Source organism: Prinia subflava, chromosome 3 (genome assembly GCF_021018805.1).
Source record: "Prinia subflava isolate CZ2003 ecotype Zambia chromosome 3, Cam_Psub_1.2, whole genome shotgun sequence".
In the NCBI taxonomy this organism is placed as follows: domain Eukaryota; kingdom Metazoa; phylum Chordata; class Aves; order Passeriformes; family Cisticolidae; genus Prinia; species Prinia subflava.
The window spans coordinates 94,053,427-94,077,216 of record NC_086249.1 but is presented as its reverse complement, the minus strand read 5'-3'; the positions used below and the strand labels follow the sequence as shown (position 1 = coordinate 94,077,216).

Genomic DNA, 23,790 nt, shown 5'->3' with positions numbered 1-23,790 from the left:
TGCAGGGGACCAAAATAGAAAAGTGGTTTCATTTGTGGATAAATTATTTTAAGAAAATAGGTGTTTTTAATGTAACTATCACAATGTTAAGTGTATAAAATGTATGGCTTCTCTACTTTAAAGGTAAAGTACTGCTCTAAGAGACAAGTTTTAGTATAAAACAAAACATTAACTGAGAGTTTAGTAAATATGTTTGGAGATACTGGGATTTTTGGCAGAGTGTAACTCCTAGAATAGTGTGAATGTTTCTCTTTTGTTTGTATGCTTTCACACAAAAATGGGCAAAAGAAGTAGGTTGCAAGTGAAAGCAGAAGAAAACACATGGAGCTATTAAAATAGGTTAGCATCTGATTTCAGATTCAGGAATGAATACATACATATGCAGACATAAAGGCACATGTATATGTGAAGGCATACACATACCCTATGTATGTGGAATATATGTAAATGCTTACATATATATATATATATGTATATATAAAATAGATATATTTACATAGACATAAATAAAAGCAGGAGATGTTTAGGTTGGATACTAAAAATGCTTTTTAATGGTGACACTTTTCTAATAGTGATGTGGAGCAGCAGGATCACCTGAGAAGGGTGCAGGCTGTCCAGTACTGGTGGACTTTAAAAGCAAGCTGGAGAAATGTGTAAGGTGTGATGTAAGTATGGCTAATCCCACTTTGGTGTAGAAGAATGGACTAGGTATCTGTGAGGACTCTGCCAGACAGCATTATTTTCTGTGACTCCAGGATATGGGCAAAGAATAGGTTAGATGTCACACTTCCACATCTGATGAAGTATAGGAAAAATGGCCTGTGATTTGTGGTTGCAAAGAGAGTTATTACTGAGCACAGTGAACTGCCCTTACTTTGCTCATCTACTTTCTCTTTCAAGAGAAAATGTGGGTTTGATGTAAGTCCCTGACAGAGCAGCCAAGTTGTGCAGACAGGGCTGATCAACCTATTTCTCCCCTGCTTTACTTCATATTCTGACTTACATCCCCTTTACAGCCTTTGGCTAGGCTTTGTGTCTCTAGAGCTGTTAGTAAAAACAATTATCTAAATCTGTATTACAGATGTGCAGCTTTGGGACAGCACACTGACTCAGAATTGTCTTCGTACTGCTCTATCATGTTTTTCCACCTGCTTCTAGACTGCATATTGAGTCATATTGACAGTGTTGTTGCCTGTAAAGTAAGAGACCTTCAGTAAAGGGCATTTTAAAAAAACCTGTAATTTTTCTCCAGTCCTTCAGAATGTCTTTATGGACTGGTATCAGATTGAGTAGATTTTAGACAGTATCACAGGGGTTTTGCATCATTTATAAGATGCAGCATAGATGACAGACCAAGGACTGAAAGCTGTTGGACTCAGGTTCTACAACTGCTGTGTTGCTGTAGGCAATTCACTTTTATTCACTCCTAGCCTCAGTTTCCCCATCTTTCAAACTAGGATGACAAAGGTTGTCTTCCTCTTACAGGGAGTGAAATGACCATAACCAGCAATTTAACAGCATTTAGGAAATAGAGTATGATAAACCAGTACAGAGTTTAATTCAGACCAGAGAACTCTTACTGTGAGATCATTCTTACCATTATACTTTGTTATGTTTTATCAACTGTTTTTAAATGTTGTCATGAGCCAAGTAACATAATGAATTGTAAAAGGAAAGTGAGTTTTACCTATTCTTTAACCAGCCCATTTTCAACTTCCCACAAATATGGATCCCAGATGACATTGTTACAGCCCTGCACCAGTGCTTTCTCGACAAACACCAGAAAATTGCACCAGGGATGTGTTTGTCAGCAGTTTGGATGTACCTCTGTGCTGCTGTCCCTTCTGTCTGTCACAAACACAGCCTTCCCCTGCATTGCTGTAAACACCTATGAATGAAGCCAGGGACTGGCTATAACCAGGAGAAAAATAGAACAGGACCTTCTTAGGACCTTTAAGAAGCAAAACAGCAGACAAAACAAACCAGCCACATTATCATAAAGCAAGGGAATTGCCATTCTTACACCCCTTATATTAACACGTGTTCATTAAAAAGGTAGCACAACCATATTAAAATAGCTCCTAAAAATATCCCATTACCTGCTTACCCCACACTACCATGTAAAAAGTATGCTGGACAGTAGAAGAAGGTTTCTCAGATTATTGTATTTAGGGTAAGGCAACAGTCTGCCTGTTTTTATTTTTAAGCACTAAAAGCCTCTCATGACAAAGCATGGATTGTACAGAGCTGGAAGGAACCTGCATCAGTCACAGGTGTACCTTTTATGAGCAGGTGAAATGCATAGAGCCTTTGAGAGAGGTCAGTTATTCTTAAGGCATACATTTTCCGTTCAGAACCATCAGATAATTAAGCAGATGTGTAATTCAAAATAAGAAAACATTGGATTCTTTTTTGTCTTACATGCTTTTCATAGGACTGGCTTGATTTTCCGGTTGTTCCCGATGTTTCTGAGATAAAAAGAGAAGCAGGGAATTATCCTACTGTATGATATACATTTGATCTTTATAGGGTTTTTGGGCTTGCTTTCCATGAAAGCTGCATCCCAAGCAGCGCTTCCTGCTCATGAATATAGAATTACGTTACTGTAAATGTTACATGTTGCTTTACATTTTAATTGGGGAGCTGGTGTTCTACCTGGGTGAGTGCCCATCAGCATTAGATGACACACAATTAAAGCAGAGTGTCTAAACCTAATTTTCTAAGGCAAATGTTCAAAATCGCATCTGTGCCTATTTTTGGATCAAAACTCCTTATCAAGCTGCACAGTGGCTTTCCTTGCAAATCCGAATGTGCAGACCATGGCAGTATGAATCATCAGCCTGCCTCTGATCAGCATTCAGGGTGTATTCTGGTTTGTGTATAATACTAATTGAGTTTGGCTTTGCACCTGAAAGCACACACTTTATTTTGACTGCATGGGAATATCATACAAGGAAAGACTTCTATATTTCAATGAAATTTACTGTACATTTGAGGAAATCATTAAGACTAATTTTTTTTTCCCTCAAGGCTGCTGCAAGCTTACATTTTGGTTCATGGGAGATGAATTTTATTCCTAAAACTGAAATCAGTATTTCATTATTCTGTAATACTTATGTCACAGTAGTACTTATAGCCTCCTCTTGCTGTTCCTGTAAAATTCTTCCAAAATGCAGTAAATCATAATAATCTCCAAAGTCACTATTTGCACATGCTAAGCAGATGGTTCCTAAGAGATGGCTGCTTAAACCACACTGAGTATTTTGCATGCTCAGTTTGGGGCTTTGCAGTTGCTTTTTTTGGAAGCCAGGGGCTGCTCTGGTCCCTGGCAATTCTGCTAAGTTCAGGGAGATTGTTTTCCTGTATTTTTTTTTCTTTTTTTTTTTTAAATGCATCCTTCTCTGATATGATGGAAGGTGAATTAGCCTGACTGAAATGGAGAGAAAGAGAGGTGCATGAAGATACAGAAATCTTAGGCAGCTGATGGAGAGTAATGGTGCAGAGGGGAGCTGGGACCAGCAGGTGGGATAAAACAGTGAGAGCATGAATCCTGGTCTTGAGGAACACATTACTTACAGGAGTGGAAAATGAACAGAGAGAAGTGTCTTTCACCATCACCATACATCACCCCTCTTTGTGTTTATGTGTCTCTTCTGTTGCCAGAGAAGGCTAGTGACAATCATTAAAGGGAGTGTTTTATTCTCTCTTGAAAAGTTTCCTTCTCAGCTTGTGAGGTCAAAGTCTGTATATTAAGCCTTCAGGTCTCTCAATGGGTCCTCTGATAATGCATTCAGGGACTCGTGTGGGGGATGGGAAACCATTTGCTTCAGAGACTTCTGCCCCCACCCCCAGCCCCATTCCAGAATTTATATGCAGATATGTATTAAACAGCATTCATGTTGCAGATTCGGGCACTGAAATGTTGAGAAACACCTACATTCAGGTGCCAAAATGACATTAATTTGGCCTTAGTGTAAATCTACATTTTACGTGCATGCTGACACATCAGCTTTTTTTAGGATTAAGCCATTCTTTTTTATGTATCTGGGGTCAGTTAAGGAAGGAGTCAGAGTTGCATTGGAATGAGTCTGTTCCCTGCAGGCCAGACCTGCATCATTTGCTGTAGGTGCTGGAATGTGGCTGTGACTGGAACAAGAGGAAAGAGGATTTAAAGAAAAGACTCAAGAGTTACATAGCTGTGCACCCCCTTGCACATCAGACTTTGTCCTTGCCTCTCACTGCTATGTCTGACTGCCTGAAGACTCATTTAAGAGCTGAAAAGCTGGGGTAAAGTCTGGGTAAAAGTATAGGAGGAAAGGGCTTGAGTGGAGAACAGCAGTAAAAAGGGTGAACTTAGCTTTGGCTTCTGAAATTTGTTATGTCTTCTTGTCAGGGCTGGGAGATCCTCTCAGTGAAAGAGAAAATCAAGATAAGTGACACAGATCCCTGGGTCACTGGTCTGTAGCCAGAGGTCCAGGTGGCATGGAATGGCCTGGACAAAGGTGAAACTGGCTGCATCTTGATAGACGAAAGGGACTGCCATATGAAGAGTGGTCAGGCTTTGACACAAACTCACAGATGGGAGGAAAAAAGGTAATGAAAAAGGGAAACCTTCAATAACGTGTTCAGGGTCGAGAGTGACTGCTAAGCTGTAGCGTCGCTTGGTAAAGCTTTGTGATTTCTTCCCATTTGCTGTTGCCGAGTCTCTGCTGCTTTGGGGATGCCACCAGCCCGCTGATGCATCAGCCACAGACTGTAAACAGAGAATTACCTGGGAAATAAAGGAGTCGATTAGTTCTTGTAAGGAAAGCAGCGCCTTCCATTTACACTGACTGCGATATTGTGGGGGTCCCCTTGCCTTCAGTTCTTGGAAAGAGCCTACCAAGGGGCTCGCTGGCTCTCTGGGGACACGCTCGGCCAAATCCTGGCAGCATCCCCGCCTCTGCCGGGCAGCTGCACAAGGCGCAGTTGTGTCCTATATCAGATCGCGAATTTCCTGCTCTTCCTTGCTGTCCTTTGCTCTGTCCTCAGTTTCCCTTTTCCCCTCGCCTCGGACCCGCTGTGGGCTCCCACTGCTCCTCTGCCGCCTTCCCCGCGGCCCCGCGCGTTCGCCCGCGGGAGGAGAGGGGAAGGCGGGACGGGGCTGAGGAAGGGAGGCACGGGCAGCTCTGAGCAGCTCCGGGCCCTCCGAGCAGCTCTGGGCTCTTCGAGCAGCTCCGGTCTCCTCGGGCTCTCCGGTCTCCCCGGTCTCCCCGGTCTCCCCGGGCTCCCCGGTGTCCCCGGTCTCTCCGGTCTCCCCTGTCTCTCCGGTCTCCCCGGGCTCCCCGGTCTCCACGCCTCCCCGGGCTCCCCGGTCTCCCCGATCTCCCCGGTTTCTCCGGTCTCCCCGATCTCCCCGGTCTCTCCGGTCTCCCCGGTCTCTCCGTCTCCCCGGTCTCCCCGGTCTCCACGGTTTCCCCGGTTTCCCCGGTTTCCCCGGTCTCCCCGATCTCCCCGATCTCCCCGGTCTCTCCGTCTCCCCGGTCTCCCCGGTCTCCCCGGTTTCCCCGGTCTCCCCGGTGTCCCCGGTGTCCCCGGTTTCCCCGGTCTCCCCGGTTTCCCCGGGCTCTCCGTGCGCTCCGGGCGGCGGCGGGGCCGCGGGGCGGCGGTGTCGGGCAGCGCTGCCGGGCGCTGCCGCCTCGCCCCGCCGGGACGCGGCACCGCGCAGGAGCTGCCGCCGGACACGGGCAGCGACCTGGAGCACTGGTGTGGCACTTCGGGAAAACCGGCCAAAAATCCCTGGAAAAGCTGCTGCTGGTGCTGGCGCCAGGCTGCGTTAAGCATATGGGTGTTACCCTGCCAGCATAACGAGCGCGAAGTAATACGGTGTTTCTGCCCCAAAGAAATGGTCCAGTTCAGCTCTTTGGGGTTTTTGTTCCCCTTCCACATACACAGGTGGATGCTGCTGCAGAGGAGAAAGGCAAACCCAATGCTATGGAAAAGCGAGGCAGAAGGTGTAAGCAGCCGGGGAGTGCCCAGGTGCGGCACTGGAGTGTAGGGAGTCAGAGGATTCCTGAGCAGCAGCGGCAGCAGCAGTGTCTCTGAGTAAGTGTCAGAGTGTCTTGGCAACAGTACAAGATGTCTGCAACTTTCCTTCACTTATGCAGAAAACACGTCGTGTAGGCAGTGCAGTGGTGCGTGAACACAGCAGTGTAGGCTTGGGTTTGAAATATTTGCATTGAAAGCAAAGGCTTGTTTGGTCGGTGTAGGGAGACTGAAAATTTTGTGACAGAGGCTATGGCATTTCTCTCCCTGGCCATTAATTGGTTGTTACAAATCTGCAGTGCAGTAATTCTCTCCCCCCCACCTTTTTTTTTTTTTTTTTTCCTTCCCTCTTTCCCTCTCCTTTCTTCTCCTTCCAATTATTTATTCTAATAGTAATATTAGTTTTCGGTGGTGTAGAACATGAACGAGTTTCTTTGGTAACCAAGTCAGTTACACACCCACACAAAGTTAGAATCTGCTAGGTGCAGACATTTTCTCTTTTAGAAAAGATGTGGGTTTTGAAAAGCACAGCAGTAGGGCAGCAATATATGTCTCAGGGAGTTGGTTCAGAAGTCCTATATACCATATGCAGATTTATATGTAAGTCCTGATCTTTTTACACACACATATGGAACTTGAATAAACTACCAATGTATTGATTTCTCCAGTGACTTCAGGATTATATACTTCATGTCCCAATATTTTATTCTTCCCACTTTCTCCCTCACTCCTACCCACTTGTAGAGAATAGGTGGCTGTGAAAGAGCATGCAGTGGAGATACAGCACAGGTGAAATCCTGCAAATGTGTGCTGAATTTCTTCTTAATTTATTTGATGCAAGTAAAATTTTGCCCCATTTCTTAATCTGTCCCCCAAAATTAGAGAGATGAAATGCAGCAGATTTAGTAGACAACTTCTTTTTAAGGATTTAAGTAAAAAATTGACCTTTCTGTTTTGACTGGATTTTGAAAGCAAATAGCTACGTGCGGGATTAAAACCAATTTGTGAGTATGAATTGTAACAATTAATGTGACTAATAATCTCTGTCATATTGTCTTGATCATGATCAGTAGTTTGGTCTATAGCAGAAGCAGAAAGCTGTAGATTTTATTGGAATTTTTCTAGTGACACGTCAAATCCTGACAAAATTAAAATGTGTACATTTTTAAACATACTTCCCTTGTTCTTGTATATGAGGCAAGAAGGCACCTGAGAACTGAAAGGTGGCTATAAACAGAGGCTGAGCCTGGCAAGGCCATTTCATTGCTCTTGTCTGAATGAAGTGTTAAAAAGGAAACAAACAATAAATAGGTAAGAGTGAATTAGAAGTCTTTCTTTCTTTCCTTTCCTGTTCTGAATCATCAGTCGTAATAGTAGGTATGTTTTTAGTTAAATATGGTTTTTATGCTAATGTAATGCCTTTTAACTGCAGTTCTTCCAAAGAGGGAAAAGCCTGACACAAATACAGAGAGCACCTGAAAGTACTCTTATGCAGTACTTGTTATTTCATAATAACCCTTCCTGTGCTGCAGCAAGGTACATAACATGCACTGCAGTCTGCACTAGAAAGCTGGAAAGGTTATATTTCACAGTTTTCAGGAGCCTGATGGGGATTGAGCTGGGTGGTGTGCAGTAAGCACTTTTACAGAACTGTGTGGTTAAAATTTAATCCATTATAAATAAAAGGTAATGAACACATTAACGGTAAGGAAAAACTGACTTGAAGCAAACTGACACTTATTGCTGTCTTCCTTTCAGTCCCTCATTGTCATCCCGTGGCCACATCCCTTTCCTAGGCCTGCAGGGAATGTTTCCCTCTGGTCTTCTGCACATTCTGCTGTCTCCTCCTGGTGCCAGACAGTCCTTTCTGCAGCATCTTTCCCAGGCTCTCCCTGCCTCTCATTGCCATAGAGACAGTGTGTGCCTGCTGGAGTCACTGCAGAGATGTGCTCACTGGAGCCCAGGGATGGCTGGAGAAGGCAGGACTTGGGCAGATCTGGAGGCTTAGGGTGCCACGGAGAGAATTTTGTGCCCAGGTCCTGATCTGTGCACCTGTTTCAGTACAGAAGGGCAACGGGCTCCAGAAATGCTCCACAACTGAAATGAGCTCATGGGGTCCAGCCAAAAGGCTTAAGGAACTCACTCCAAATGCCCTGGGTCATCTGAGACATTTCTGTTAAAGATGATGCACAACCTTAGTTCGTATTCTCAGCAGTAACCAAAAGGATGCTTAGAGAAGGAGGGCTGGGCTTGTAATACAAGAAGTAAGCAGGGACTCAAGGCAGCTTTGATTCCTGTCTCTGGCCCGGCGATTCTGTGTGGTTCTGACCAAATTGTCTCCCTTATTTTCTTCTCTTCAGATTAAGGACATTATTTTGCTTTCTCCCTTTGTAGGGTAAGTGAGAGCCTGAAGCCACCATCTGACCTAATCTCCACGCACCTACGCATTCCACATTTGCTCCAGAACATGGCACTTGCAGCCCCTGAGCAGTTCCACAAGTTTGAGTACTTTTGGTGCCTTGCCTTGCAGGTTCAGGCCAAGATGTCTCAAGGCATGGTCCATCACCAGGTCTCCTCAGTCCTGCTTGCAGTAACATTGGCACTTTGTGCCTGAAGTGCAGCTGGAGCAACAGGAGTGTAGGTGCCAAACACTCGGTGACAGTGTTCACTGAGAACAAGCATCAGCTCATCTCCAGAGCTGAAGTTGCACCTCTGTAACAGGAGGGAGTGGGGTCATTCCTGTGGTGGGCAGCAGCTGTAGGGCAGGGTGCTGTTCCTGCTGAACTGGTGCAGGCCCTCTGCTGTGTTTGCATGTGGGAGAAGAAGTGGTGGGAAAGCAATGGGGAGCAGGGTGAATCATGCCCCCACTTTCCCCACCTGGCCATGGCACTGGGGATACTGGGGCAGCACGCTGCACCAGGGACAGACCCAGAACATGTGGCATGTCTGTGTGCAGGCATCTCTGCAAAGACCCTTGTCCTGTGCTGGCCAAGTGTTGTCCCTGATGGTGAGACAAGGTTAACAAACATGCACTGAGGCTAATAAAGCTTGACTCTCAGTGGGGCTAATTAGCTTTCTACAGCAACATGGCAAAATGAGTGGCAGCTCTGCAGCTAAATCACTGGGCACAGTCCCATACAGAGCTGCTCTGCCTTGTTTGCCTGCTTAGGGAGAATCTCCTGTTCATGCAGCAGTGGCAAAGTCGTGGGGACAAGTTGCATTTGAGGAGTTGAGGTACAAAGATGGTATCCATCATTATTGCTGTTTCTGAAATGATAGCTAAAAATAGCAAAGGCCATAATTTACAGATATATTTTTTGTATTGATATTCTAACACTTTAACCCCTGGTTAGCCCCATTTTCCTGGTTTCTCTTATTTTCTCCATCTCTTCATGAAACACATCTTAGTCCACAACAGCCCTTAAAAATGTATAAGGATATGTTAGCATGCAGGCTGCAGTAAGCACTGCTGTTTCTGGTGGTGAGGAGAAACCAGCTTGGAAGAAAACTTGATGTTAGGTGCACAAAGAAGCTGAAGAGAACCTGTGCCTACAAGGAATGAGCCAAGGGATGTCTAGGGAGGAAATAAGTTGTCAAAAAAAGGAAGGGATAGGGCTCAGTTCCCCAGTTTTTGTGTTCCCAGCCTTTTCTTGTGAATTAGCAACTGAAATTCATCATACAGACCTAATATAGAGGAACTCCAGTGTGACCTTTTATTACTTTTGGGTTTGTGTCTACGTGCTTATGTTTGCTTATTTGGTCCCTGGGTCAGGCCTGGGTTCCTTTGGGTTGGAGCCTCTCAGTGTTTAGGGCTCCAAACAGCACCTGCTGTGAAGTGAAAGTGCCTCCTGTCACCAAGGCCTTATAAGAGCTTTACAGTGCTTTCATCAAAACTTGGATTAAGCTCCTAATAATGTCCTTTATGTGCTGCAAGTACATTAACACACTTCTCTGAGACAGAGCCTGCTTCCATTACTCTGGTTCCTGTGGCACACAGGAATTACTGCCTCCCAGAGAAGTGTTAAGTGAAATGTTGCCAGGGGATTATCACCTCCCTTTCCTGCATGGCTTTGCTAAACTGAGCAGGAGAAAAGGAGCTCCCATTGCCCTGCTGGGAAGCCTTGAGGAGGAACTCTGGTTTGTAGTTTCTTTTCAATAAGGGGGGAAGAAACATTGTTTTGCTGTATGTTTTTCTGGTATGAAGGGCTGTTCCACACCTCCCTTCCAAGACTTCTAGCTGCCTTTGTGGAAAACAAGGCATGGCCCAGGAAGATTTACCTAATGTGAGGCTTTCCCTCTCCCCATTTCCTCATGGGCTTCAAACATGTCTCCAATGGGGTTTTACTGATCATGCATTGCTTACAAGAACCAATGGTAAATTCACTTGCTTTTTTTCCTTTTGGGTTCATTCTGTTTCTCATCTGCCAGCCTCTGCTGCCAGCACAGGAAAGATCTTTTGATTTTGGAGTCTTTTTCTCACCCTGGTCAGTCTGATCTTCCCTAAGATGAATGTGCTGTAAATTCTAGTTATTATTCACTGTGATTATTACCTAACTGTGATTTATGCAAACCATTGTTACCTCAGACAAGGTGTGTGCACTCCCTAGCTTGTGTACACAGGCTGTTGATGGCATGATGAAAATAGTTGATGATGATATTTTATGATAATCAACAAATTAATTAATCCTGGAATGTATTTCAAATGTCTGTGCTGTGGTGGCAGGTCATCATAAGATGTTTTCTACAGCAAATAATAGTTGGAATGAAGATACATGGATTTAGGCAGTGATATATTAAAAACTAATTGTGGTGCAATGCTGATGCCATTTGAAAAGGTTAAGCATTGAAAACTGCAGTTGAGCCAAGTTGAAGGGCTTGCTTTCTCTTTAGCATGCCTTTTTCCCATGTGCTCCCAAGCACAGCAGGCATCTGAGGTACAGGAGAAGAAGGGAGGACCCTGGGCAGGGTGAGCAGCCCTGGCCTGGGGCTGGGGAGAGGACTGTGAGCTGCTGCACCACTCACTCCTGCCACACACAGTTCCTCTTCTTGCCCTGAGAAAGAATTATCAAACCTGTGTAAGACAAATACAGATCATGGGCAGGGGAGTAGATGTGAGGGAGGAGAGGAAGGGAGGTGGGGAAAGCCAGGATAACACCATTTCTCACTGTAGCATGAATGTATCTCGGGGTCCATTTAATTGCTGACTTTCTTCTTCCTCCCTGCCTTTACCCTCCCAACCCCTCTCCAGACAGCTTGAGTGGGAATTGGAGTGAGGTGAGGGGGAGGCTTTGGGAGTGAGCTGGATCTTGAGGATCATGTGGAGCAAAACACAACAGCTTGGGAAGAAGCACCAGGTGAAAGGACACAACAGTCGGGTGTCTTAGGGTGGGTCTGCAGCTGAGGGTGGCTTTCAAGTAGAGCACATAAAATCCTCCATCTAGACCTTTCTAAATTGTGTAAGGCATACTTAAGAGTGGAAAAATTAAGGATACTTAGGCTGGAGGTGTGGACAAGGCAGCAGTGATGAGTGCTGCAGAAAAAGTCCGTGTCACAGAGGGGCAAGGAGGGTGTGAGACCCACACTGCTGAAGGTTCAGCTGAGGATTTTGAACCTGGCACCCACAGAGTGGAGGAAATTGGCTCCTTGTTGAGTTACAGAACTGACACACCTAGAAAACTTTGGCTTCTTGTAAAGCCTCCTGTGAGAGACTTTATATTCTGTGACTCAGCTCCCATAACTGCTAAAGAGAACAGCAGTGTATTTGTCAATGTCAGGGGAGTTAGTGCATCAGTGCTGGAAAATTGCTGTGAGGTCTTTGGATGGACAGTACCACGAAAAGCACTTTAGTCAAAGAATCACTGCAAAAACACTTAGCCTGGTATCTTACCATTTATGTTTTAAACCAGATTTTTTAATATTATATTCAGAAGAATGAGCTAGTGTTGCTGTTAATTTAAAAGTGACTTGCAGTGGGTTTTTTTCTGATTTTGTGATTTAAAAAAATGCCTGCATTGTTTTGCTTGTTTGTTCCTTTTTTTAAAAGAAAAGGAATATTTTGTCTTTTTTGATTTCATTTTTGAGAGACATAAGGTTAGAACTTGATGAAAATTTAAAGTTTTTTTTTCTAACATGGGCTTTTATCCTGTCAAGAAAAAAAAGGCAAATTATCAACATTTAAAAAATAATTCTCATAGGGAAATAATGAAATGGGCATAAGTGAAGTTTCTAAATGATATTTTTTTTAATTTTGTTTAGGCTGTTGAAAATGTTACTGTCAGTATTTATCCCATCTGGAGCCAAATGTAGATCTTGCAAGAGTGGGAAAAGGCTGTTTTGTAAGGGGGGAGGTGAGAGTGCTCAGGAAAAATGTCCCAACCACAGGTGGGTGTGGAGCAAAAGCTCAGAGCTGGAAAATGTACCTTGACAGTGAAACCCACCCAAACTGCTTCAAAACATAAGCATTTTGTGTCAAAATAAAATATTTACATCTGAGCTGGAGTAGCGTTAAAAGTTTTGGTGGTTAGTGAAAACAAAAAGTATCATCATATCTCCTCCTCCTCACCACTGTTTTATTATATAGGTTATGCATTAGCCACTAAAATATCTTTCCAGTATAATATTTCTAGTTCATTTCTGGGTAGGATGAACCCAAAATACAGTGGGACTAGTGACTGTCTCTTAATGTCTTGAGTGCTTTAATGTGAGTTTCTAGTCCCTACTGAGAATGAGCATGTTCTGAAGTGTTGGCTGGGAACATCTGGTACACGAAGGGATAATGTTATGAGAATTTGCTAAATTAGTAACTTTTTAATTTAGCGAGAGGTAGTTTAATGTTACCTTACACTTTCAATAAAAGTAAGTTTCATTTAATATTGCCTGTCATGATACAAGTCTCACCTGAGGGCTGTGCCATGACAGTTCAGAAATCTGTGTGTGTGATAGAAACCTATATTTGAGAGAAATATGTTAAATTTAAGACCCAGATCTTAGCCACCTGATACACAATACACCAACCCCCCAAAAATCTGAATTCTAATTATACCTACATGTCATTGCTGAAAAACCAGAAGGAAAAAGTGGTGTGACACCTAGAGTATACCTATAATGATTTAATTTGCTGCAGAGTCATCCATCAGCAAAATGATAACTGGCCAACCCTTTTGTCAACAGAGCACTGCAAAATTTATCATTTATGTTGGTAGGTAAACAAGAGAGTTAATGAACCAGAGACAAGCTGGTCTTGATGGGCAAGAATTTAGGGATTCTTCATTGTCTTCTCCTGTGTTCATCCTTTCATGCTTGTGCTATTTTGATCTGGCACCAATTTTATTCCTGTTTTACACTTGTCTTGCACTGCACTGAATAATTACACAAAGATGAAGGCAGCTGCAAATCAGGCTCGATATATTTCATAGAGTAAATTGCAGGAACCCTAGTTAGGACTCTTTAGGTGCTTGCCCTGGTTTTACAAATCCCTTTTTATTTGACCTTTGACAATTAAATTTGCTATGTTTCTGTTTATCTAACGGTACCATCTCCTGGCATGTTATTAGGTGTAATTTATCTATCACTCAATATGCTCTTATAAAATATTTTGAGATCTCTGCTGAAAGAGACCAGGTAAGTGCAAAATAAAAATTAGAAGGATAATTCACCTATTGAACTTGATTTGTTCTCTCTTTGATGTACTAGGCTTTATTAACACAATTTTATCCAAAACTTTTAGCAAGTGGAGAGGGAGAAAACCAGGAGAGGGTTATCAAGATCATGGGTATTTAAAAAGATTTAAAATTTCAAGAGGTGGTTAATGGGTCTCTTTAGGCATGATATGACACTGAGCCTTTCAAAACAGCTTAAATAAATTAATTTTTGCATTAATATTTATTATTCAGCAAGGTATTCTCAATGTTTCTAACTTGCAAACCAACTATGAAGAAACAGAGTTTAAAAAAAATCTTTAAATACTGCTAGTCAGTAAAGACAATTTCCAAGCTTTCTTCATATCTTTTAAATGAAAGTTTCAGTCACCTCAGAAGTGGAATGTGCAGGGTACTTTTCTGAGCTCATGCATTTCTGTGACTGTGTGTAAGGTTTAAGATTGCAAGCCTTCACTTGAAGTAGGCAAAAAAGCTTTTTTTTTTTTTTTTTTTTTTTTTTTTTGCTAGAAAATAATTCTTGGATGTACAACATCACCTTCATAGAATTGATTTTTTAAAATTGAATCAAATTTTCTAATAAAGATAATTATTTTTAGTCAGGTGGTTTTTTTTTTGTATAGACTACTCTGTAACAACTAACAAATGATAAATTCTGTCCAAAATAATAAACTATAAACTCTAAAGTTTCTTTCACTGAAAATTATCCATTACTCTCCTTACACCAGCACCAGCTGGGAGGGTTTTGCAATGGCTGCCCCAGGAAAGTGAGAGCAGCTGGAAAACTAACCCAGACTCACAGCTGCCAAGGGAGAGCACAGCAGAATCCAGAGACTTGATGAATATGCGAAGCAAGGTGCGGGTGTTAATGCCATTTTTAAATTTTTTTTGTTCATTGGAAAAGCATTATGAGAGTCTGCTGGACATGCTGCACTGTAAACAGATAATGGAGGAAAAATGGATATGCAGCCATCAGGGATGGTAGTGCTAGAAGTTGAAAGAACTAATTTTTATAATGAAGAAAGTATGCAGAAGTATGTATTGTACATGAAATGGCTCTAGACGTGATGTTAAGACTGCATATTTTTCATTTGAAAAGCAATCCTGCATACTAAATTGCTGTGGTAACATAATTTCTTTCCTGATTAAGAGGGCATTTCTCCTCTTCAGAAGTCACAGCACTGAAAAAAACCCCAGCCAACAAAGCCTTTGCATATTACAAAATCCTGTGTTGGGCTTTGGGGGAGTTGCTGCTCCCCCCGTGCAGAGGAGCTGGGAGCCCTGTTCAGTGCCAGCTCAGGCTGCTGACCCAGCGTTTCTTCAGAGAGCTCTGCAGCCCTTTTGCCTCCTACTCCCAGCCCAAGCTGCAACATCATGAGGTTATTTTCTCCTGCTGGCTGTGAAGGAAGAAAGAATTGAAAGGGTGTTGTACCTATGCTGAAATTCTTGTGAAGGGCTGATGTATTATGGGATAGGGGGATCATTACAGTGTGTATATTTAAGATAATTAAATTGATGCAAAAGTGATTTTTGCACTTTTCTCATTCTCAAGCTGAAGGCACATCTTTGTGTATAGATCTGCAATGGGAACATCATCGTTTGTCTTTAACAGGAACTTCATTTTGTCTGATTTCCAGTAGAAGTTCTCAAGGACAGCATATGAATGTCTGATTCTCTGCCACCTTGCACTATGGATAGTCACTAAATTTTTCAGAAAACATCCCTTTGGTCTACCAAATCTGACTCTGCAATTCACCTTTGTGGCAGAATTCTTGTCTGGAGTGTGGGCACTACCCTTTTTTTCATTCTGCAAGGCAGTGGAGGTTCAGACCACAGCAGAGGAGGCACAGTTGTTTGCTGCTTTGTCCTCAGCATGGCATATCTTTGGGTTTGTCATTTTCCTCTAAGCTGGGTGAAAAGATGTTCAACTCTATAGGAACTTCTATTCAACTGTCACTAATTCTGATTTAAGGGGTACAAGTTATAGTCTGCCAGGCTAAATTTGGGGTTAGAAGCTCTTGAGGGACAGGCAGTAATAAATACTGTCCTTACAAGCTAGAAGCTTCTGAGTGTTGGTGCGGCCAGGCTGCCACATTCTTAGAGGTGCCAGCACACCCCGGTGGCTGCTGATGCTGTTTTGAGTGATTAGCCTGCTGTAGGTGCTTGGACACAGGCAATTTCTTTTATTATATAGCTGTTCAGTACAGGAGATAGGGGAGCCCTGAATTTCCATGGAACGAATGCACTTTTAACCCCTCAGCTGACTCAGAATGAGGTAAATCTGTGGGTGGAACAGGGGGGTCTGTAAGGACTAGGCCTGGAGAGGTTTTTGTGCCCTGTGCCAGGACCCCTCACACAGGGAACCCCAGCACAGGGGGAGCTGCTTTCCTGCTGGCTCACAATTCCTTTTCTATACACGGTTCTGCTCATCATTATGCCAGGCTTTTTTATCAGCCAAGAAGTTCTAGGAAGTAAAGCCCTTTGAAAAACAAAACCAAAAACTACTCATCAATAGTTTGTACATTGGTTGTGGAATAAATTATTTGTGAACATCGCTGCACTGCTCTGTTGGGAAGAGTTATAAGCCCCTGGCTTTGCTTACTAAGTCCTGGCCAAGCCTTCCTTGGTTGTTTCCATTCTCTCTGGTATTTCCTTTTCCCATTGCTTTATTCATAAGGAGATGATTTTTATCACTCTCTGCTCAGCAATAATGTGGTTCCTATCCTCCCTGCAAGAAGAAATTTCTTATTCTTTTTATTACATATAATCATTCTTTCCTTAATTTATATCATGTCATGTATTATTCAGTGACATCTCTTGGCTCTGATTACAGGTTCTATATAATCTTACATACTTCAAAAATGATTGTTTAAATTACAATAAAATAATATCCAGCTCATTTATCTGCTGAATTTGTCTTTCATTTGCAGTTATCGGGGCCAATGTTTTATACAAAAGAACTTTCTTGAGGAGCCTTGCAGAGAGGTGGAGCTGATGTGCTGGGATTCCTTGAGAAGGAAACAGCTCTGGGGAGAGTTGTTGAGGTTTGGAGAGAGATGTCACAGAATCTTTGATTCACTGGATGCCTGAACCAGGATGCATTGAAGACAGTGGGAGCAAAGTCAAATGATGGCAAATTATGACCTCAGCAGGTTTTTAAATTCTTCCAAATGTGGAAAACTGAATGAAGCATCCTTCTACTTACTGCCTAGAGACAGACTCAAAGCTCAGGATCTTAAGGGATATAGAAACTGCCTCAATTCCTCTGCTCTCCTCTGGTGGCCTGAGCCAGCATGAGCCAAGTGAGGTTTGGTTTGGTTTGGTTTGGTTTGGTTTGGTTTGGTTTGGTTTGGTTTGGTTTGGTCTGAGATGGAAAGAAGACTCATGCAGGAGGTGAGACCAAGGGAAGGGACTTGCTTTTAGGAAGTAGAGAAATGAGGAGAGGTTGGAAAAGCTGCTCTTCCTTGACCCTGATGAAATGAATTTTCACACCTTTTCTCAAGATCAATGAAATCATCTGTGTTGTGGTATTTTCCCATCAATCCAGATAGAAATTGCTTCTATTAATAGTTAAGTATTGTGATGGTGTTATGAAAACCCTGCTGGAAATTGGGCTGCTGTGGTTTCAGCAGTGGACATCCACAGAGGACAGTACATCTGCTCCTTTTAACCCCTAGTTTCAGACAAAATTTCTAGTTTTTCTATTTATCCCTTTCCTATGTATTTAGAATATCTCTGGTCATCCTCTCCTGGATCTCAGCTACCTTCTTTCTGTTGGAGCAATTTCTGCTATGCTGTTGAACAAACAATAAGCTGCTGTGCATTCATGCCTGGGCTAAACCCTGAAATAAAAGCTACAAGAAGGGCTCAGGGTTTTCTTTTTCTTTGTGAAGACCCACTGACTCAAGGGAAGAGAACTGTGAGGGATTTTTCAGGATGCTGTCAGGACTGTGTACAGTTTCTTGGAGTTACTTGTCTAAGCTGGCTACTTCTTCAGCTCCTTGGCCTCATGAAATCTCCTTAGGAACTCACCTAATTTCCCAGAAAGATCTATTTTTTGTTCCTCCTTCAGTATGTCTTCAGAAGAGGCTGCTGGATGCTCCTGTAGCCGGAGCAGCTCCTTTGGACCCCTCTATGCTTTTCAGGAGCTATTTCATAGGGAAATCACTCATTTATGCCTCAGCCCAGGAATTTATATTGTCTAACTTTATCCTCTCAAGCTAGTGGTTCATCTAAGTCCTGACCCACTGAACAGGCCAAATTGATATGCATATTTTGTAATTTGGGCCTCTTTCCAATGAATATTGTAGAAGCATAGTGGCACACACAAAGGAGTGGACGTGTCTCTTCCAGGCTTACTTCAATCTGCTACAAAGCTACTGCTGCTGTGGGATTTCTGGCCACAGGTCCAGATTTCAACTCCAACTTTCTCTCTTCTGAGGGAGAGGGAAGGTGCTGGATGTCTGTGCCTAGTCTGAGTCCCTTAGATTCTCCTTCCTGCTCTCACTTGGATTAGGTGTGAGTTCAGCTGCAGTGGGCGACCCCTCCCCAGCCTGCATTCCCAGCATGGAACAGAGACCACTTCTAACACTAAATCAATTTCTATTAGCAAAACTGCCTGCTGGAAGCTTTTATTTGCTCTCCCAGTGCAAGGGAAAATAACAAGTTTCTTACCCTCCTCATACAGACAGTTCCTACAGACTCTTTTATCAAATAAAAGCAAGGGATTTTTTTGTTGTTGCTTTTTGTTGAAGATTCCTGACTGAAAACCTGCAGTGCCCACTCTTCTCTCTGGTTGGGATCCAGCACTGCAGAAACTCATTTTCACTATACTTCAGCTGAAAACTTTCGAGACTGCAGACAGGAGTTGGAGCAGTCTCTGGATGCTGATTCTTGTCAGGTTTATGGATGTATTCCTAAGCAAGTCGTTTCTGCTCTCTGCAGGATGTTGCTTCTATCTCTAAGGGCTAGGTTATGTAAAAATAATGGCAGAAGCCTGCCTTAACCTGGCAAAAAAATGGAATAACAATTGTTCAATGAAAGGCTGCCTTTTCAATCAATCCTCCTTCCTAATTAGTGCTGCATGGTGGAGCTAATCTTTCAATAATAATGAAAGAAAAAAAAAAGAAGGAACAATTTGGTTGATGATTGATGGGAGAAAACCTGAATACGTTATTAAAAGTCCCAATCAGTTGTGTCTAGAGGGGATTTAATAAAAACATTTTTGATGGAAATCATGAGACAGGTTTTTCAATGTGAATATAAGCTTTAATGTAGTCTGGGGTGACTTGGGAAGCGAGGCTGCTCTCACCAGCTTTACTTCATGCACTGTCAAAAGTTACTGTGGGCCTCAGCAGGCTCTGTTGGAAAAAATGCATTTTACTGGGGGTATCCAAGTGTGCAGAGGAGCAGAGTGGGCCAAGTCAGCCATGAGATGTGGCTTTACAACACTAGGAATGAACACAAATCGTAGCACAAAGGCTGACTGTAACTTATAATTCCTTTTTGCTTGGGCTCTGTTCTTTTCATTCATCAGTAGCTCATTAGGTCCAATCCTCGTTTTCAGGGTTGATACAAACTAATCTGAAATTGTAGCCCCATACTAGCCTCATACTAGCTTGCTGTAGGGAGTATTTTCTAGATTAAAATTCTCTTATTTTACTGCAATATTAACTCTAGCAAATAGCATGGGGGGATATGGTCTTTTGCTACTGACCTGCATTCCAGGAAAGAGAGCTAATAAAACTCGTGCACTTATATCCCACAGTGGATGTCGGCCTCAGTATGGAAATAGAAATTAAGCCGGAAAAATAAGTTTCTTTCATCTAGCAGAAAAAAACAAGAACATTCAGAATAGCCTTTTGTCTTATAATGTCTTAGGAAGCATAAGATTATTAAGAATCCCCTAAAAGTGTATAAGCTTATGGTCTCTAGTAGCTCCTCTTATCTTAACCTCGCTTATTAGGAAGTGTTATAGGTTCCTTGAAAAAAACCCAAACAAGCCTCTGAAGCCTCTTCCCTGGCTTTCATTGCAGTGGTGTGGCATGGCCTGGCCAGTTCGTGGTGGCAGCATGGATGCTGGAGTGAGGATCAAAAGGAAATGGATCTGAACCATGCATTAAAGATAGAAGCGTTCCTGTGCCCTTTCTCAGGCATAAAGAGCTGGAGGGTGTTGGTTGCAAGCTCTCATTTTTCACTACTCTCCTTGAGTTTGGAGGTGTTGACTCCATTCAGCTTTAACTATTTTAGCATAAGTGTAAATGCCCCTGTAGCTGTGATATGAATTCTCACATCACAGCCGTGGTTCCTCTCTTTGTGAGCTAGGGCAGAAGCTGACTAACTGCAACCAGGCTCTAAAAAAATATGTAATTAGATGTAAGTTACCATTTCAGAGCACTGCTGGTGACAGCTAGGGGATTAATTCTACTCTTGCTTATTAGGCATATGCTCCAGATTTTTTGAAATAATTTAAATTGAAGAGAATATTACATGACAGGCATCCCTTTAAACTTTTACAACTTCTTGGATCTCCTTCCAGTGTTAATTGTAATCCCAAGTGATGAGCCTACCCATTTACACAAAGTCAGTAAATTGTTCTGCCTCTGGTGAAATGGTTGCTGGGTGTGGGGAGTCATTCTGCTGCTCCTCTCCATGTGTGCAGCCAAGCTGGGTGAGGGACTCAAACCTGCAGTGACTCACTGGTCACAGGGAAAACAAAACCATCTTGTAAACTTCTTGGTGTTCCTCTCTGCTCCATTCTGCTGTTCCTGGCTGTTTGCCTTCCCCACTTACTGTGGAAGAAGCTTTGGAGCTTCCTCATCCCTTGGGGCTGTGGCACCTGTCATCCTAGCAGGCATTAGAGGTTGTACATGGGAGCTGTAGGATAAAAAGCATCTCTTAACAATGCACCTTGTTGCTGCTGCAGCACCACAAGTGCTGAAGTCCTTAGGTTTGAGTTTTCAAAGGGCTGGGCAAACCTTAAGGAAGCATAAAACTGATGTAAGCAGCTAACTTCCAGCAAAGTGTACTCTATGGTGCTCATGGGACCAGCACAAGCTAGGTTAGAGGAAGATGACTACATGGATATTTCAATGGGTGGATTTAGAGTTGGAGCTTCTGTTTCTCTTGAACACACAACATTGTTGTGGTTTCTTTGCCTGGGAGGCTGAGGGTCCACATGTGGCACCCAAGCCATGGCCTGCAGTAGCCACCAGAGGCTGGGAGATGCCAGTGGCAGCAGAGCAAGCATGGGTGAGCATCCACCCCTCTGTGGGCTGAGTGGTCTCCTGTGAGCAGCTCTGTTTCCCCACATTTGTATAGCCAAAAATGATAGTCATGCTGCTGGCTGAGAGAGGGGTAATAAGGAACTTGAAGCAGGCAGCTGCATTATGAAAAGCAGCTTTGGCTTTTCCCCTCAGCAAATGCTCAGCTAGATAATGCTGGTGTAGCTGCATTTGAGCTGTATAACCCACCTCTGTATTGTATTATTAATTCTATAACAATTGTGTTGCTGTTCTGTACCACGGATGGGGTTTTTAACTATTTCATTAGCTCAGTGGGAATGGTACACAGAAGCAGTTCAATTCTGTAGGATTATAATGAGTCACAACACTCAAAGGAGCAAATTCCAGGATACTAGAACAAATTTGGACACAGCCAGCCTCCTCACAGCACAGGCTTCAGCTAAGATCACTCTGACTGAAATACGCAGCTAAGGCTGCTGAACGTGACTCATAGGAAATGGTATGCTGACCTGAATACACATGCTGAGTACGTGCTGTGGGTGGGCAGCTTAAACACTTTGTAAAACCATTTCTTTCAGTCCTATTTTTTTCCCCAATGGTGAAAACTGAGCTTTAATAATCCAAGTTTCCCCTCTGTCCTGCAAAAGCAATCAATATGCTGTCCCCCCCACTCTCAACACCATGGGTTTCTCTGTTACAGATTTATGTAAAAAAGCTTCTGCCAAATCTGGTGCTGACGAGCAGTGGGAAGGATTTGCAGCTGGGAGATTTTGGAGGTGGTGTGAGGTAAGGGAGGGGGTTTGGGTGAAGAGATGGGCTGCCAGGGTGGATCTGCAAGGACTGCTACAGCTGGGTGGAGGCACAGCCAGGTCCCTGCACAGACACACATGCTGCAGTGGATGAATGCTTTGTTTTAAAATGATTTTTGTGTGTATTGTCCAAGGTAGATACAGATTGCTCAATGAAGTCACTTACCAGTGCAAAAATACAAATGCTGACAGGATTATTATGCCTATTTGTTTACAATGGAAAAAAGTTCACAATTCCTAATCCCTACTTTGAGTTAGAAAAGAGGCATACAGTGATGAAACTTCTTTTCTTCATCCTCTCAGGTCTTAAGCAGCATGAGCATTAGGCAGGCAGCATGTTTACAGGCTCACATAGCAATTCCCACTGACTGCATTTGGGCACACATTCCACTACAGGCAACACTTGCCTCCATAAGGGGAATTCAGGAAGAAAGAGGAGCTTATGTTTTCTTGACATTAATGAGAGGGATCTGGCATTAACTGAAAGTAATTGACAACATTAGGGCAATGATAACGGGCTGGCCTTGTTGCCAGAAAGACAGATTAGAGGGAGAGTCTTTTTTTTGCATCCAAGAATTATTCCAGAGGCAAGGAAGTGCATTCTCTCTAAATCCATAGGGATATATAATGGATCTACTTAAAATTTTATATTGCTGCACAAAAACTTTCAGTCTCTGAAACACTGAGCTCATATTTTTTTCTCACTGTGGAAAATACATAGATCAGGATTGTACTGGTCTATTGAAACCCACGGTCTGCAGCAGAGTTCTTGCTAAAGAGAGTGAATCCATGAACACCTTACCATGACATAGTAAATTACTGTGTGCCAGCTGAAATGTGCTAACTGGGAGAGGAGATTGCACCAATGGATGAAAAATATTATTTTTTCATTTTTTTTCTTTTGTGCTAAATGCTTAGAGAGGATGACAACTTATGAAATGCAATTCCATGGTGTAGGCCCACATCAGTGGCGTTTCCTCTGGGTCTAGATTTTTGATTATATTTCGTTGACTGAACAATCCTAAATGTACATAGGACTGAAGGCAGCTGGGTGCCTTAGGACAAGGGCAGGACTGTGCAGCTGGGACTTCATCACTGTAAGTATGGACTGAGTGTACAGCAACAGGTCTGCCTCAATTACTTGAATGGATACTTCAATTTAGAAAATCCTTTTATCCATGGAATCTATCTGTGTAGCTCATCTAAAGACGTCATGTTCATAACTGTTCCTTACAAATAGGAGTGAGGCACTCATACAGCTTTGCAATATGATATGCTCTACTCTTAGCTCAGCTTTGAACTTTTGAATCACCAAAAGTATGTGACTAATTTTAGAACAAAGACATCAAATGAAAAACAGCGAGTCACCGGGATGAGAGAGTGTTTACCTCAGCATTCCAGAGGAATGTGGGGATAAAACAGCTCAGCTGCTAGCTGTAGTGTAGATACTCTGTTGCAGAACTCCTTAGTTTCTGCCATTTTTTAGGAATTAAATAGGTTTTTTAAGGGGACTAGGGAAAATCTGATGTCAAACATCTGTACTGAGTAGATCTGTTGAATAAGTAGAGAGTATAATCCATGGAAGTAAGAATGAATATCATGTTTGAAGGATATCACTTCCACAACTTCTGTAGTGGAAAGGTCTGTCTCCTACTGGTATTCTTTGCATGTAGCTGCAGCAGACCTGGTTGACACCACCCACATGGATTTTCAAGTAGTTTGATATAGAATGGACTGGACTAGAGTAGAGTAGAACAGTTGGAGGGGACTTACAAGGAACACCTTGCCCAACAGCCCGACCACTTCAGGATGACCAAAAGTTAAAGCACATTGTTCAGGGCATTGTCCAAATGTCTCTGAAACATTGATGGCTTGGGGCATCCATCACCTCTTCAGGGGGCCTGTTCCAGCTTTTGACCACTCTCTCGGTAAAGAAATGCTTCTTAATGTCTCTAAAACAAGTCTAAACCTCCCCTGACAATACAGCTTTGAACCATTCCCACACATGCTGCCGCTGGATACCAGGGGGAAGATATCAGCACCTCTCTTTTTTGAGTT

The 23,790-nt window shown here is 42.9% G+C and overlaps 1 long non-coding RNA gene across 1 annotated transcript in view; it reads left to right on the top strand.

The window, feature by feature from the left end:
• The first annotated feature begins 10,092 nt into the window (after positions 1-10,092).
• The window catches only part of LOC134548679 (uncharacterized), a 47,918-nt gene continuing 34,220 nt past the window's right edge, over positions 10,093-23,790 (top strand). The window contains exon 1 of the long non-coding RNA XR_010079862.1: positions 10,093-10,161. This is a non-coding gene — a long non-coding RNA (uncharacterized LOC134548679). The remainder of the gene's footprint in view (positions 10,162-23,790) is intronic.